The sequence below is a fragment of the Vipera berus genome (genome assembly GCF_964194415.1).
Source record: "Vipera berus genome assembly, chromosome: 3".
Lineage (NCBI taxonomy): Eukaryota > Metazoa > Chordata > Lepidosauria > Squamata > Viperidae > Vipera > Vipera berus.
The window spans coordinates 120,471,075-120,488,604 of NC_138204.1; positions in this window are offsets into that span (position 1 = coordinate 120,471,075).

A 17,530-nucleotide genomic window follows, 5' to 3' on the forward strand; every position below is an offset into this window, starting at 1 on the left:
AATACTGCTATCATGTCACCCCTATTTCTTCTTTTCTTTAGACTAGCCAAATCATTCTTCATATGTTATAGTCTCCAGGCATTTGGTCATTTTATAGTTGCTCTTCTCTGAACTTTTTCCAAGGTCTCAACATCTTTTTTGTAGTATGGTGACCAAAATTGGTTACAGTATTCTTACTAGAGTTTTATAAAGCGGTACTTTATACTGCTATCATCTCTCCCCTATTTCTTTTCTTTAGAATAGCCAAACCCAAGTCCTGCAGCCATTCTTCATATGTTTTAGTCTCCAGGCCTTTGATCATCTTAGTTGCTCTTCTCTGAATTTTTTCTAAAATCTCAATATCTTTTTTGTGATATGGCGACCAAAATTGGCTGCAGTATTCCAGGTGTGGTCTTACTAGGGTTTTATAGAGCAGTACTAATACTTCATGTGATCTTGATTCTATGGCTCTGTTTGTACAACCCAGGATTGTATTAGTTATTTTTGGCGGCTGCTGCACATTGCTGGCTCATAGTCAAGTGGTTATCCACTAGGACTCCAAGGCCCAAGGTCTCACCTAATCTGTACTTATATCTTTGATTTTTCCTGCCTAAATGTAAAACTTTGCTTTTCTCCACATTAAAACTCATTTTGTTGGATACAGCCCATTGTTCAAGTTCGTTAAGATCTTTTTGAATCCTGAGCTTGTCTTCTGGTGTGCTGGCTATTCCTGCCAGTTTAGTGTCATCTATACATCTGATGAGTTCTTCTTCTATTCCTTCATCTAAGACATTAATGAAGATATTGAAGAGTACTGGGCCTAAGATGGAGCTTTGTGGTACCCCCTGCTTACTTGTCTCCATGTGGATGTAGTGCCATTGAGGACTACTCATTGAGTACGGTTTGTCAGCCAGCTAAAAATCCATCTGGTGGTGATGTTGTCTATCCCACCTTTTTCTAGCTTACCAAGCAGTAGATTGTGGTCTACTTTGTTGAATGCCTTACTGAAATCTAAGAATAGTATGTCCATAGCTTTTCACTGGTCTACTAATTTGGTCACTTTATCAAAGAATGAAATCACTGAGTCAATGAGATTGTGCATTGATTTTCATGGGATCAATGGAGTGTGCATGGAAAACCTGTATCCCTTCCCCCTCATGAACGACATGTTGGGACTTTTAGCCAAGAAGAAAACATTCATAAAACTAGATCTGAGGGAGGCGTACTATTGAATGAGGATCAAGGAAGGTAATGAATGGAAAACTGCCTTCAACTGCCCTCTTGGGAGCTACCAATTTAAAATAATGCCTTTTGGACTGCAGGGGGCCCCTGCCATATTTATGCAACTCACAAACGAGATGCTACATGAACATTTATATAAAGGGGTCTTGGTGTACCTGGGTGACATCCTCATCTACACTGAGACTATGGACAAGCATGTGAAACTTGTGCAACAGGCAATGAAAAAAACTGTTGGATGCTAAGCTATATGCCGAACTGTCAAAATGTGAGTTTCACAAGACTAGACTGGTTTACCTAGGTTACGGAGTGTTGTACGAAGGGGTGGAAATGAACCCAGGGAAAGTAAAGTCCATCTTGGAATGGCAAGCCCCTCGTACCCACAAGCAGCTGCAGAGTTTTCTGGGATTTGCAAACTTCTATAGGCAGTTCATCTCCTTTTTCACAAAAATTGCCCTGCCAATCACTGAACTGTTGAAAATGGGGAGAGGGAGGGGAAAACCCCAGCTGAGCCAACCCTTGAACTGGACAATGGAATGGCAGGTGGCATTCAAAAAACTGAAGGGGTTGTTTGCGACTGAACTGGTTCTAAAACACCTAGATCCAGAGGAACCTTTTATGAGTCAGGCAGATGCCAATGACATGGCTGTGGGTTCAGTCCTCCTCTAGCAGAATAAGGAGGGAAACTTGTCACCATTCTCGTAAACGTCTCGCAAGCTGAATGAGACAGAACAACAGTGGGCTGTTTGGGAGAAAGAGGCTTTTGCGGTATGGTGGGAGTTACTGACATGGAGGCAATTCCTAAAGGGGAGTAAACCCCCTTCTGAGGTGTAGGCTGACCATAAAAATTTAGAAGTACTGAAGGCCCCCGTAAGCTCTCACCCAAACAAGTCCAATGGGCAATTTGATTTTGTTTTAAAGTACATTCCTGGGGGGGCAGTTTTCTTGCCTATGCCCTATCCCACATGCCATAGTACAAAAGCACCTGGGAGGAGGTAGTGAGTTCCATCATTCACACTAAACAACAAGCGGTACAAGCCACAACCAGGCAGCAGGAGAAGAAGAGGAGCTTACCTTCCACTGATGCATTTCCCAACAGCTGAGGAAGGAGCTACCAACCAACACGTGGTTTGGTGCTCACCAAAGAGAGCTAAGGGATAGGTTGGCATGGAAGGGAGACAAGCTGTACATTCCTGGAAATCTATGACTGCAAGTTCTGCAGCACAGCCATGATGCTAAGCAGGGTGGCTACTTTGGGTTCTTAAAGACCCTGAAGAATGACATTGAAAGTTATGTGAGGAACTGTGCTACTTGTGCAGCCAGTAAAAGACTGCCAGGGAAAAGCCCAGGCCTGTTACAACAGCTAGACCCTGGGAGGAGATAACCATGGATTTTATAGCAGAGCTGCCAGAAAGTGGGGGAAACTGTGATTTGGACTGTAATAGACCTCTTTTCCAAGCAAGTCCACTTCATCACATGCTCTGGACTCCCCTCAGCCCAGAAACTAGTGAAAATGTTTTTAAAGCACATCTACCAGCTGCACAGAGTGCCTAAGTGCATCATTTCAGATTGTGGGGTCCAATTCACTGCTACGTTCTGGAGGGAGTTTGTGAGGATGATTGGTTTCTCCCAGGGGCTTAGTTCAGCTTTTCTTGCAAGTATGAATGGGGCCACAGAACGAGCTAACACCATGGTGGAACAATACTTGCGTTGCTATGTCAACTACCGGCAAACAGACTGGGCAGGACTTTTGCCATTTGCAGAAGTGGCGTATAACAATGCAGTGCACAGCAACACTGGTTTCACTCCATTTAAGGGAATGGAGTTTGTGCCAATGCCAGAGTGCCCACAGGAGCCTCCCTCCTTGAGTACCTTAACTGAGTGGGTCAATTTGTTCCAACATGTTTGGAGCGAGGCAAAGAAAGTTTTCGTTCAGGCCAGGCTGCTGAGAGAAGGGAGCGGCAGAGCCTTGGAGAGCTGGTAGAGGTGGCGGCAGTCCAGCGTTGTTTCTCCTCCTCGTGCGTGCGTGTGTGTGTCAGACCCACGGGAATGGCTGGTAGGGAAGCGGCATTCCAGCATTCCCCCCCTTCCTGTGTGTCGAGCCCACGGGGCTTGACACACAGAGAAACACAAATGCCGGACTGCCGCCACCTTTACTAGCCATTCCTGCGGGTCTGACACACACACACACACACACACACACGCACGCACGAGGGGGAGAAACAACGCTGGACTGCCGCCGCCTCTACCAGCTCTGCAAGCCTCTGCCGCCCCTTCTCTCTGCTGCCTGTTCCAAACGAAGGGGCGTCCCTTCGTTCGGGCCAGGCTGCTTCTCTCTGCTGCCTGGCCTGAACAAAGAGGAGCCGAAGGGAGCAGCTCTGCAAGGCTCTGCCGCTCCCTTCTCTCAGCAGCCTGGCCCGAACGAAGGGACGCCCCTTCGTTCGGAACAGGCAGCGGAGAGAAGGGGGCGGCAGAGGCTGCATCCCCCGAAAGAAGTCTCCGCTCAGCGAGAGAATGAGGCGTTGGAGCGCTCCAACGCCTCATTCTCTCGTCTCAGCGCCCATTTTCTCGGCGAAGACTTCTTTCGGGGGATCCAGCCTCTGCCGCCCCCTTCTCTCAGCTGCCCAGCTGAGAGAAGGGGGTGACAGGCTGCATCCCCCGAAAGAAGTCTCCGCTGAAACGAGAGAATGGGGCAGTGGAGCGCTCCAACGCCTCATTCTCTCGTCTCAGCGCCCATTTTCTCGGCGAAGACTTCTTTCGGGGGATCCAGCCTCTGCCGCCCCCTTCTCTCAGCTGCCCAGCTGAGAGAAGGGGGTGACAGGCTGCATCCCCCGAAAGAAGTCTCCGCTGAAACGAGAGAATGGGGCAGTGGAGCGCTCCAACGCCTCATTCTCTCATCTCAGCGCCCATTTTCTCGGCGAAGACTTCTTTCGGGGGATCCAGCCTCTGCCGCCCCCTTCTCTCAGCTGCCCAGGCAGCTGAGAGAAGGGGGCAGCAGAGGCTGCATCCCCCAAAAGAAGTCTCCGCTCAGCGAGAGAATGAGGCGTTGGAGCGCTCCAACGCCTCATTCTCTCGTCTCAGCGCCCATTTTCTCGGCGAAGACTTCTTTCGGGGGATCCAGCCTCTGCCGCCCCCTTCTCTCAGCTGCCCAGCTGAGAGAAGGGGGTGACAGGCTGCATCCCCCGAAAGAAGTCTCTGCTGAGCGAGAGAATGAGGCGTTGGAGCGCTCCAACGCCTCATTCTCTCGTCTCAGCGCCCATTTTCTCGGCGAAGACTTCTTTAGGGGGATCCAGCCTCTGCTGCCCCCTTCTCTCAGCTGCCCAGCTGAGAGAAGGGGGTGACAGGCTGCATCCCCCGAAAGAAGTCTCCGCTGAAACGAGAGAATGGGGCAGTGGAGCGCTCCAACGCCTCATTCTCTCGTCTCAGCGCCCATTTTCTCGGCGAAGACTTCTTTCGGGGGATGCAGCCTCTGCCGCCCCCGAAAGAAGTCTCCGCTGAGCGAGAGAATGAGGCTTTGGAGCGCTCCGCTGAGAGAATGGGGTGGTGGAGGCTTGCTGCCCATTCTCTCGGCAGAGACTTCTTTCGCGAGATCCAGCCTCTGCCATGCTGCACCGAGAGAACAGCAAGCCGCCCCATTCTCTCGGCGGAGCACTCCACCGCCCCATTCTCTCGGCGGCTTGCCACCCCGTTCTCTCATCTCAGCAGAGACGTCTTTCGGGGGATCCAGCCTCCAGCTGCTGCATTTCTCAGCCTCGGCTTATACTCGAGTCAATAACTTTTTTCAGTTTTTTTGGGGTAAAATTAGGGGTCTCGGCTTAAACTCGAGTCGGCTTATACTCAAGTATATACTGTATATATATATATATATATATATATATATATATATATATATATATATATATATATATATATATATATATATATACACACACAATTTTATTTTCCCATTTCTTCCACAAACAACTCAACAAATATATCGCCATACATAAATACATACACGTAAGTTTGGGTGCTGCTTGTCCATTTCCCCTTTCACTGTATCCACCCTCCTTCTCTCTCTTCCCTCTTCTCTACTTTCTTTTTCCCTTTCTCCTTTCTTTCCTACTTCCCTCTTCTTCCTCTCCTCTCCTCTTTCCCTCACCACTCCCCTCCCATTTCTCCCCACTTCTCTTTCCCTCCAACTTTCCTACTTCCTTCCCCCTCCTCTACTCTCTTCCCTCTCTCCTTTCCTTTCTTCCCTCCCATTCCTCTTCCGATACAATTCAGGGGTAATGTCCGAGCAGCTGCTCTCCTTAGATTTTCAATGTCTATATTAGGTATGATAATATCCTTATCTCCTCATTTTAATTCCAACTAAATTAGTGTTAGCTGTCTTTTAAGCTTTTCACCCACTCATAAAATTTCCCCCAAATTTCATAATACTCTGAATCTGTCTTATCTTTAATCAGTGCTTTTTTTGTAAAAGAAAAAGGTGCCGGAACTCACACATGTCATATAACCCACCTTGCCTACCCTACAAGGTTCCATCCAAAAGAGGTGCTGGAACTCCGTTCCGAGCATTCTATGACAAAAAAATCCCTGTCTTTAATTATCATTGTTAATCTATTCATTTCCGCACATTCCATTATTTTCCTGATCACCTCTTCTTCTGGAGGAGCTTTCAGTGCCTTCCAGTTTTGTGCAAACACAATCCTAGCTGCAGTGGTTATATGAATAATCAAATATGTGTTCTCTTGGCTATATTTCTCTGGTAAAATACCCAACAGGAATATTTCTGGTCTTAATTCTATACGTTGTTGTATCATCTTTTCTATCCATGATTTGATTATGTTCCAATAGGTTTTAGCTTCTGCACACGTCCACCACATATGATAGAAAGAGCCTGGTATTTGATGGCATTTCCAACATTTCATAGATCTGTCCTTAAACATTTTAGCTAGTCTTTCTGGAGACATATGCCATCTGTAGAACATCTTGTACATATTTTCTTTATACGCTGTCACCATTGTCAGTTTATAGTTACTTTCCCACAATTGCTGCCATCTATCTAATTCAATCGTATATCCTTAACTTGCTCCTCCTCCTCTAATTCCCTATATAATAAGTAGCTATACATTTTTTAATCCATTTTTCTTCAGTTCCTGTAAGTATTTCATCTAACTCTGTTCTCCCCAAATAAAAACCATCTATTTTAGCATCTTTTTCATATCTAGATTGTATTTGCGTTCTCATGTACCAATCCATCTTTATTCCTTGTTCCTCTAATTGTTGTTTGGTTTTCAGCTTCCCTGTGTCTGTTAGTAGGTCTTTATATCTTATAATGTTTCCCATGTTAAACATATTGGGGTGTATTAACGCTTCCATCGTTGAGAGCCAATCTGGAATCCTTGAGTAATGCTTCCTCTTTATTTTCTCCCAAACCATCAATAAAGAATTCCTGATATGATGTCTCTGGAAATAGCTGTGTATTCTATTTTTCCCATACCATATGAACGCATGCCATCCCAACTGTAAATCATGTCCCTCTAATGTCAATAATCTAGTATTCCTCAGTAAAATCCATTCTCTCATCCATGACATTACTGCAGCCTGGTAATATAATTCCCAATTAGGTAAGCTAAACCCACCTCTGAGTCTTGCATCCTGTAACATTTTTAAATTAATCCTTGCCTTTTTCCCCTGCCAAATATATTTCAAAATTATTTTATTTAGCCCCTCAAAATATTTATTTTCCAATCTTATTGGTATTGTTGAAAACAAAAACAACAATCATGACAATATATTCATTTTGATTATTGCAATCCTACCCATTAATGATAGTTGTACCTTTTTCCATTTATCCAAATCTACTTCAATTTGTCTTTTCAATTTGTACATCTTGCTGTCAGGTGAATCTCCAGATATCTTACCTTCTTTACAATCTGTATCTCTAACTTTCCCATCAATTGTTTTTTTTTTCAGTAATATTTTTCACTAACATTTTTGTTTTATCTTTATTAATCTTCAAACCTGCTACCTCACCATATTTTTCTTTTTGTTCTATTAATAAAGGTCCTGTCTCTAGTGGCTCCTCCATGATAAATACTAAATCATCTGCGAAAGCTTGTAGCTTATATTCTTCTCTCTTAACTTTCATACCTTTTATATCCTTATTCTGTCTTATAGTTGTATTTAGTATCTCTAGTGTCAATACAAACAATAATGGGGATAAAGGGCATCCCTGCCTTGTTCCCTTCATAATGTTAATCTTTTCAGTCATATCTCCATTAATCATTATTTTGGCTATTTGCTTATTGTAAATTGCTTTAATTACATTTATAAATTTCTCCCCAAAATCCATAATCTGTAGTTGTCTTATCATGAATTGCCAATTCACATTGTCGAATGCTTTCTGTGCATCCAAAAACATCAATGCCATCTGTTTTTCGGGATGTGGTTCATAATATTCTAATGTGTTTAATATAATTCGCATATTGTCTCTAATTTGTCTTTTGGGCAGGAATCCATTTTGATCCGTATGTATAAATTTGGTTAGGAACTTTTTAAGCCTTTCGGCCATGATTGATGTGAATATTTTATAGTCCACATTCAGCAAGGAAATTGGTCTATAGTTCTTTATTTTCTGTATTTCCATTTCTTCCTTTGGTATCAGGGTAATAAGTGCTTCCGACCACGAATCTGGTATCTTAGCTTCAGAGAGGAGTTCATTATACAGTAGAGTTCCAGCATTACATTGCCTAACAGTTCCTGCAATGTTCTATATAGATCCGCTGGTAACCCATCTGGTCCTGGTGTTTTGCCATTCTTTTGTTTTTTAATTGCTTCTGTTAATTCCATCATTGTTATTTTCTCTTCTAGTAGCTTTTTAAATTTCTTTGGTACTTTAGGTATCTCTGTTTTTTCCAAGAATTGTTTTATCCTATCATCTGAAACTACTTGTTGCTTATATAAATTCTCATAATATTCCCAAGCTATTTTTTTCTTTTCTTCATTCCGATGTTGTAAAGTCCCCTCGGCATCTTCCAGTTGTTTAATCCATCTCTTCTCTTTCTCCTTTTTAATTTTATATGTCAACCATCTCTCTGGTTTGTTTGCATGTTCAAAAAAGCTGCCTTTATTTTCCTTGCCACCTCTTCATTTTTTATTAAGTTCATTTTATGCTCGTTCAACTCCATTAAATTTTTTATCTTTTTGTTTTGTGTATCTTTCTGTAATTCTTTCTCAAGAGTCTTATATTCTTCCTCCAGTTTTTCCCTAATTTGTCTTTTTTGTTTATTCTTTTTCCCCATATAAGATATAGCAAGTCCTCTCATGTACGCTTTCGCCATATCCCAGACATTTTGAAGTGAGGTATCTTCTGTTTTGTTTTCTTTAAAGAAGAAAGTCATTTCTTTTTCCATATATTGCTGGAAGTCTTTTTCATTCAATACAGTTTGATTTAATGTCCATCTTGTTTTCTTTTTTTGTCCTTTCCATGTAATTGTGACTGGGTTGTGATCTGCCCATGTGCTTGTTTCTATCTTTATATTTTGTGTACTTGTAAATAAGTCTATTGATGTCCACATCATATCTATTCTCGACCAAGACAGGTGTCTGTTAGAATAGAATGTATATTGCTTCTTTTCCAGATATTTTTCTCTCCAAACATCTACTATATTTAATTCATCCACCATATTATGAAAAGATTTTGGAAGTGTTCTCCTTAGGGTCTTATTTTTTTTTTTTTTTGGTCGTATTATAACCCAGTTCGGCCTTTACAATAGCATTGAAATCTCCAATCATACATATGCTTTCGAATTCCAATTCTATTATTTTCTGGTGCAATTTTGAATAAAAAATTTCTTGGTTTTCATTTGGGGCGTAAATCGCTACCAATAAAGTTTTTTTACAATTCATAATTACTTCCACCATTAAACTTTGCCCTTCTTCATCTGAATATAACAATGTAGTTTGTATTGCTTTTTGAATATATAATACCACACCTCTTTGATCTGCAAGTGAGGTATATAATTCTCCCAATTTTGGATATTCTAGTAGATTTTTATGTTGTTTCTTAATATGAACTTCTTGTAAACAAATTATATCCATTTTTAATTTCCCCAATTTATTTGGTGTTCTTTTTCTTTTTATAGTCGAATTTAGTCCATTTACGTTTATCGAAATTGCTTTTATTTCTTCTTCCATGATTATTTATTTGAAGTTTTAGTTGCTCTCGTTATTCTCATCTCTCTTTGCTCTTTTGCCTCTTTTGCTCTTGTCCCTTCTCTCAACACCCTTTCCTCCTGTTCTATGCTATACTTATTGTGTTGCTTCTCTGTCTCATCTCCTTGCTGTCTGATTACTCTTTCCCCTCTCAGCCTTTCTTCTTCTTGATGCCCAAAGTACTGATCATAAAAAAGTTCTGCTTTCTCTATTGTGTCCAGTCTATGTCTCTGTTCTTGCCAATTTATCATTACTCCTTCTGGTATTAACTGTTATCTACTGGGCTTTTGGGTACCACACCATGTGCGTTGCTGGAGAATGGTTCTTCAGCAACCCAGACAGGCCATCTCCGGGCCTGCAATTGGTCAGCCTCAGGCGGCAAGCAGGGTTCAATCTTATTGGTTGCTACCATAGGGCTTGGCTATATATTGGGGCTGGGAGCAGCCCAAGCCTAAGTACAGTTCCAGCTTGAATAAAAGAATGAGTTTCTCTGTACTCAGCTGTGTGTCTTCATTCCTGCTCACAAGAGCCCACAACGTAACAGTGGCGACGAGGATGGGATCCTGCTTCACTGCCTAAAGGGCTGAAGTTCACAAGGGGTCGGCATTACACACTGGAGGGAAGAGGCATCTTTCCCCCCCCCTCTAGGCCAGCTAGTAAAGCTACACTAGCGGCCACGTGCTCAGTGGACACATTCCCTGAGTCCAAAGAAGCAGGATCCAAGAATGCAGGAATCGAGGAAAGATGCCGAAGGTCGGCAAACTCAGAAAGTTCTATGTAAAGCATCCAGAAGAATGGCCATCTTACCTCTCGCAGGTGGAGAACTATCTATGAGCAAACCAGATTGCAGAGGAAGGCCTAAAAGCTGCCACGTTGCTGTGCGTGTGTGGGCCAGTGACTTTTGACCTAGTGGAAAATCTCTTCACGCCGATGCCCATTGAAGCAGTATTGTTTGCAGACCTTAAGGAGAAGCTGACCAGGCATTTTCAGCCCAAGATGTCGGAGATGGCGTGGCGTTTTAAATTCAACCAAAGAGTGCAGCTTCCCGGTGAGACAGCTTCAGAGTTTATCGCGGGCCTAAGGCAGGCCACACACCTTTGCAAGTTCTCGAATTTAGAGGAACGACTGAGAGACTGACTCGTCTGTGGCCTTTGAGACAGAACCCTCCAGCAGAGACTGTTTGCCAGACCCAATCTCACATTTGCCGAGGCACAGGTCAAGGTCATGGCTGACGAAGCAGCCGGAGGTGCAGCGCAAACAGTGCAGCCCACCAAATCTTCAAAAGTAGAAGATTCCGTCGTAAGACGAAGAACCCAAAATAAACAAGCTCCAAAGGCAGCCAATCGCACAAAACCGCGGCAACTACCAACGAGAGAATGATTACAAGGCAGTTCTCTTACCTAGATGTAAGGGGTGCAGAGGCAACCATTTCCGTGCCAATTGCAGATTTCGTTCGGCCATGTGTAGAGCTTGCAGAAGGACCGGCCACATCGCGGTGGTGTGCAGAGCCCGCCAGAGAGACAGGCCACCCAAACACCAGTCAGAGGAACCGACAAGGAGAGTTACTGGGGCCCAAGGTCCAGTTAGTGCGGGGTTCTTCAGAAGCCGGAGAAGCGTTTGCCACACCGGGGCTCATTGCCCCCTTAAGCCTAAAGTCAAGCTCTCGGTAGAGCTACAAGGAGTTCCATGTAAGATGGAGTTGGACTCCGGCTCGGCGGTATCAATCATCTCGCATGACACATTCAACTTTGTGTGCAGACGCAGTAACCATTGGGCTAAACTAAGGCCCTCAGATATTATTTTAACAGATTTTAAGAATACTCACGTTAAAGTTAAGGGTGAAGCCACCTTTTGGTAAAATTTAAAGGGTTTTTGGGGCACCTGGATGTCATAGTAGTAGAGGGCCAAAGAACAAGTCTTATTGGACTTGATTGGTTTGAGGCTTTAGGCATTCAAATTACAGGCATTAACCGGACACAAACAGCAGACCTCATGACTGTTTGTAAGGAATGCATGGATGTTTTTGAGTCAAAACTGGGAACTTATACTGGCTCGCCAATTTTTTTTAAATTGGATCCTAACGTTGTACCGATTAGGATTAAGCCTCGCAGGGTCCCCTTTGCCCTAAAACACAAAATCGATTCCAAAATCGATAAGTTGGTAGAACAGGACGTATTACAGCCTGTTGATGGGGGGGAGTGGAAAACTCCTATTGTCACCCCAGTAAAGTCCAATGGGGAAGTTCGCATTTGCGCAGACTATAAGTGCACATTAAATAAGGCCCTCAATCAACATGCATACCCGGTCCCTGTAGTCAACCATATTCTAGCCTCCTTGCAAGGGGGAACCATTTTTGCTAAACTTGATTTAGCGCAGGCGTATCAGCAATTGCCGGTTGACGAGGCCACAGCCGTGGCTCAAACAATAGTAACTCACAGAGGGGCATTCAAAGTCAAACGCTTGCAGTTTGGAGTCAGTGTTGCACCAGGTATTTTCCAAGGGATTATGGAACACACACTTAAAGGTATTCAGGGTGTCTGCCCCTATTTTGATGATGTTCTCATTGTCAGGGAATCCCCAGAAGTGTTGGCCAATAGGCTCAGGGCTGTTTTGCAAAGGCTCTGCGATGAAGGCCTCAAATTAAAGAAAAACAAATGTGGTATTAGGGTCTCTTCAATGGAATTTTTGGGGTTCTGTATCAATGCTAGTGGAATTCACCCCGCTGATTCAAAAGTGAAGGCCATCAAAATGGCTCCTAGGCCAAAATCAAAAGGAGAGCTGCAAGCATTTTTGGGCCTCCTGAATTTTTATCACACATTCCTACCTCATAAGGCTGCAATAGCAGAGTCCCTCCACAGGCTACTTGATAAAAAAGCCCCTTGGAAATGGACCAACTTACATGAAAAAAGTTTCCAGGATCTCAAAGCTCTTCTTTCAGAAAAGTCTACTGTAACTCATTACATTGAGTCTAAACCTGTATGTCTTGCATGTGATGCATCTCCCTACAGGGTGGGGGCAGTCTTAAGCCACATAGAGAAGAATGGGAAACAGGTTCCTATTGCATTCTATTCTAGAACTTTGTCTGCTGCTAAGCGTAATTATGTGCAAATTGATAAAGAAGCCTTGGCCATTGTGGCTGGAGTTAAGAAATTTCATGATTATTTATATGGCAGGGATTTCACTGTCTACACTGACCACAAACCTCTTTTGGGGTTATTCACAACAGATAAGTAAACTCCCCACATACTATCTCTAAGAATGCTGAGGTGGTCTATATTTTTGTCTGCATACAATTTTAAGTTAATTCAGAAACCTGGGAAGGAAATGGGCCATGCAGATGGCCTCAGCAGACTACCACTGCCACTAATGGATCCTGATCCAGCTCCTGCTGCTAAAATATTATCCATTTAGGACTTACCTGAGTTTCCCCTCCACGCAGGGGATATTGCTGCTGAAACTGCCACAGATAAAATTCTGAGCAGAGTACTGTCATGGGTATACACGGGCTGGTTGGAAAAAAGTCCAGGCTCTGAATTTCAAAGTTGTTTTGTCAGGAGACATGAGTTGTCTGCACACAAGGGCTGCATTTTATGGGGCAACAGAGTCATTATCCCCACTTCATTGAGGGACAGAGTCTTACAATCTTTACATGAAGGCCATCCAGGCATTGTACGCATGAAAGCCTTAGCTAGCAGCTATTTTGGTGGCCTGGCCAGGATAAGTCTGTAGAGCAGTGTTTTTCAACCTTTTTTGGGCAAAGGCACACTTCTTTCATGAAAAAAATCACGAGGCATTCCACCATTAGAAAATGTTAAAAAATTTAACTCTGTGCCTATATTAACTATATATAAAGTAATTCTCTTGAATAGGAATCAAATAAACACAAAGAAAATATTTTATAATTACTTTATTATGAAATAGTAAGTAAACAGAAATATGAAAAATTATAAAATACTTTATTCAGTGCGCAACCTGGGCCTATTTGGCTGAACACAAAGCTCATATTCTGGCTGGAATCGAAGAAAGACACACACGTAGCTCTTCGTCAACAGCTCTCAGTCTCTCTCTGTATTTAGTTTTTATAGCAATCATGCTTGAAAAGCTCATCTCACACAGATATGTAGTGGAAAATGGGAGCAATGTCAAAATAGCTTTGTTTGCCAGAAGGGGGAACTCCTTGGCAGTATACAACCAAAAACTGTGCAGATGTGCAGATCCTTAGTCAAGACCTTGTTTTCCTCAGCATTGAGATGAAAGAATGCTTGGAGGCCCATCTGAGACATCGTACATCAGAGCACAGATGGGGTCTTCCAGAAAGAGTTCGGCAATCTCTGAGGGCCTTCCTACCACCCAGATCTCCTTCTCATCCTGGGATGACTGGATTCCAGCCTCTCTTGCCTTTACCACCCAAATCCTTACAGAAAACTGGATCTGATTTGCAAACCACAGACATCTATGAACCGGTATTGTTTAAGCCAGAGCAGAAGACTTTAGAAAAGCCCAAGAGCAAAGTTGGCAATAAGAGACAGAGAGCAACAGGCAAGTCTAGGCAAACTAAAGTCCAGATTTGCTCCGGTACCAAGACAGGGCTCCCTTTCCTCCCAGAGAGCAGCCGGAACCTTCTGGAATTCCACATCCAGTGGAAGAGGATCCAGTATGCATGGGGCTTGCCATCAACTGTGTTAAATTCGTTGCAAGCTTTTGCCCCACATCTCTTTAAAGCAGAGAAGATCACCACAGACACTGTGACCAAGATTCCCCCACGGGATAGAGAAGTGCAAATCCTCACTCAAGACCTCGATTTTCTCAGCGTTGAGGAAAAAGAACTCTTGGAGGCCCATCTGAGACATCGTACATCAGAGCACAGATGGGGTCTTCCAGAAAGAGTTCGGCAATCTCTGAGGGCCTTCCTACCACCCAGATCTCCTTCTCATCCTGGGATGACTGGATTCCAGCCTCTCTTGCCTTTACCACCCAAATCCTTACAGAAAACTGGACCTGATTTGCAAACCACAGACATCTATGAACCGGTATTGTTTAAGCCAGAGCAGAAGACTTTAGAAAAGCCCAAGAGCAAAGTTGGCAATAAGAGACAGAGAGCAACAGGCAAGTCTAGGCAAACTAAAGTCCAGATTTGCTCCGGTACCAAGACAGGGCTCCCTTTCCTCCCAGAGAGCAGCCGGAACCTTCTGGAATTCCATATCCAACAAAAGAAAATCCAGCATGCATGGGGCTTACCATCGATGGTGGTTAGATCTCTCCATGTCTTTGCCCCATATCTTCTTCAATCAGAGAGGACTACTGGGAAAATCACATCTAGGAAACCAAGAAGGGAAAAAATAGATGTGCAGATCCTTAGTCAAGACCTTGTTTTCCTCAGCATTGAGATGAAAGAATGCTTGGAGGCCCATCTGAGACATCGTACATCAGAGCACAGATGGGGTCTTCCAGAAAGAGTTCGGCAATCTCTGAGGGCCTTCCTACCACCCAGATCTCCTTCTCATCCTGGGATGACTGGATTCCAGCCTCTCTTGCCTTTACCACCCAAATCCTTACAGAAAAGTGGACCTGATTTGCAAACCACAGACATCTATGAACCGGTATTGTTTAAGCCAGAGCAGAAGACTTTAGAAAAGCCCAAGAGCAAAGTTGGCAATAAGAGACAGAGAGCAACAGGCAAGTCTAGGCAAACTAAAGTCCAGATTTGCTCCGGTACCAAGACAGGGCTCCCTTTCCTCCCAGAGAGCAGCCGGAACCTTCTGGAATTCCACATCCAGTGGAAGAGGATCCAGCATGCATGGGGCTTGCCATCAACTGTGTTAAATTCGTTGCAAGCTTTTGCCCCACATCTCTTTAAAGCAGAGAAGATCACCACAGACACTGTGACCAAGATTCCCCCACGGGATAGAGAAGTGCAAATCCTCACTCAAGACCTCGATTTTCTCAGCGTTGAGGAAAAAGAACTCTTGGAGGCCCATCTGAGACATCTTACATCAGAGCACCGATGGGGACTTCCAGAAAGGGTTCGGCGATCTCTGAGGTTGTTCTTGCCACCCAGATCTCCTTCTTGCTTTGAGATGACTGGATCCCAGCCTCTCTTGCCATATCCACCCATAGCCACCTCTGTGCAGCCTTCAAGGATTTCTAAGGGGACAGAAGAACCTCAAATCCTGCCACCTTCCTCTCCTTCTGCATACACCACCAGGAATTACATGCCCAGTGTTGAAAATATAGCCAGCTTCCGAAAAGTGAAGTTTGGAAGTGGAAGGACCACACCAAGGGTGAAGAACAAGATGCCTCTTCCAGGCTTTAAGGCAAAGATGGTTGCCCGGCAAAACAAAGTTGGTTTTCAGAGGACAGCCAAAGAGAGAAGGGCTGACTCCTCCTCTGAAACCTTCAGTTCCTAGAAGGGAAGTGAAAAAGTCTCTTAAGAGTTGTCTTTCCTGTCATTCATCAGCCTCAATCTCCTCATCAAAGTCTGATAGACCAGTGCTTTTCAACCTTTTTTGGGCAAAGGCACACTTGTTTCATGAAAAAAATCATGCACTCCACCATTAAAAAATGTTAAAAAATTTAACTCTGTGCCTATATTGACTATATATAAAGTAATTCTCTTGAATAGGAATCAAATAAACACAAAGAAAGTATTTTATAATTACTTTATTATGAAATAGTAAGTAAACAGAAATATGAAAAAGTATAAAATACTTTATTCAGTGCGCAACCTGGGCCTGTTTGGCTGAACACAAAGCTGATATTCTGGCTGGAATCGAAGAAAGACACACACGTAGCTCTTCGTCAACAGCTCTCAGTCTCTCTCTGTATTTAGTTTTTATAGCAATCATGCTTGAAAAGCTCACCTCACACAGATATGTAGTGGAAAATGGGAGCAATGTCAAAATAGCTTTGTTTGCCAGAAGGGGGAACCCATTGGCAGTATACAACCAAAAACTGTCCAAAGGTAGATCAGCAAATCTTAGCTTGAAACCACGATTTTGTCTCAGTTCAGTTAGTTCCTCCTGCTCCTGCACCATCAAAAACCACACTTTTTGATGTCTGCAGACATGTCATTAATACGTCTGGAAATTGTGTTGTCTGAGAGAGGGACTTTGGCTATTTCCTTAGCTGCTTCAGGTCCGAGCATCTCCTCTACAATAGCTTTGCAGGCGGGAAGTATTAATGTCTCTGCCACAGTGTGCAACTTTTTTGACTTGGCTATAAGTTCAGCAACTTGATAGCTAGCTTTAAGAGCTCTTTCATTTACCTTTGTGGTTTTTCTCATGAAAGTTGCCTGTTTCTCCGTGTTTTCACGCAGGCGAACAAAATAGTCCGCATTCTTGTTTTGAAGCGAAGGGTGTTTCGTTTGGAGATGGCGTTTAAGTTTGCTTGGGACTATAGCACTGTTAGCTAGCTTTTCACCACACACCATGCACAGTGGAGTTGGTTTGTTTGCATCTCCGGTGAAAGTAAATCCAAATGAAATATAGCTTTCGCTATATTGCCTTGAGCTAACCAGTCCGGCGCCCGCCTAGTGGGCGAAAATTTGACATTTTTTAAAAAATCTTTCGAATTTTTCAATTTTTCCCACGGCACACCAGGCAACATTTTGCGGCACACTAGTGTGCCGCGGAACAGTGGTTGAAAAACACTGCTGTAGAGGATCAAGTTCATGGTTGCTATACTTGCCAGCAATCTAGGCCTGAAATGCCTCAGGCCCCAGTTCACAGGTGGGAAGAAACACATACCCCCTGGTCCAGGGTTCACATAGACTACGCTGGGCCTTTTCAAGGACAGCTTTTCATAGTAGTAGTGGATAGCCACTCAAAATGGCTGAAAGTAGTTCCAGTCCCTAATATAACTACTGCTAGGATCATCCAGGTGCTGAGAAAACTCTTTGCGACACATGGGTTGCCTGATGTTTTGGTTTCTGATAATGGGGCTCAATTCACTGCCGCTGAGTTTCAGGCTTTTCTTAGAGCTAACCTCATCAGACACACTACGTCTGCACCATTTCATCCTTCTTCGAATGGACAACCCAAACGCATGGTGAGGACAACAAAGGAGGCACTCAGGCACATTATCACAGGTGACTGGCATCATAGATTGGCAG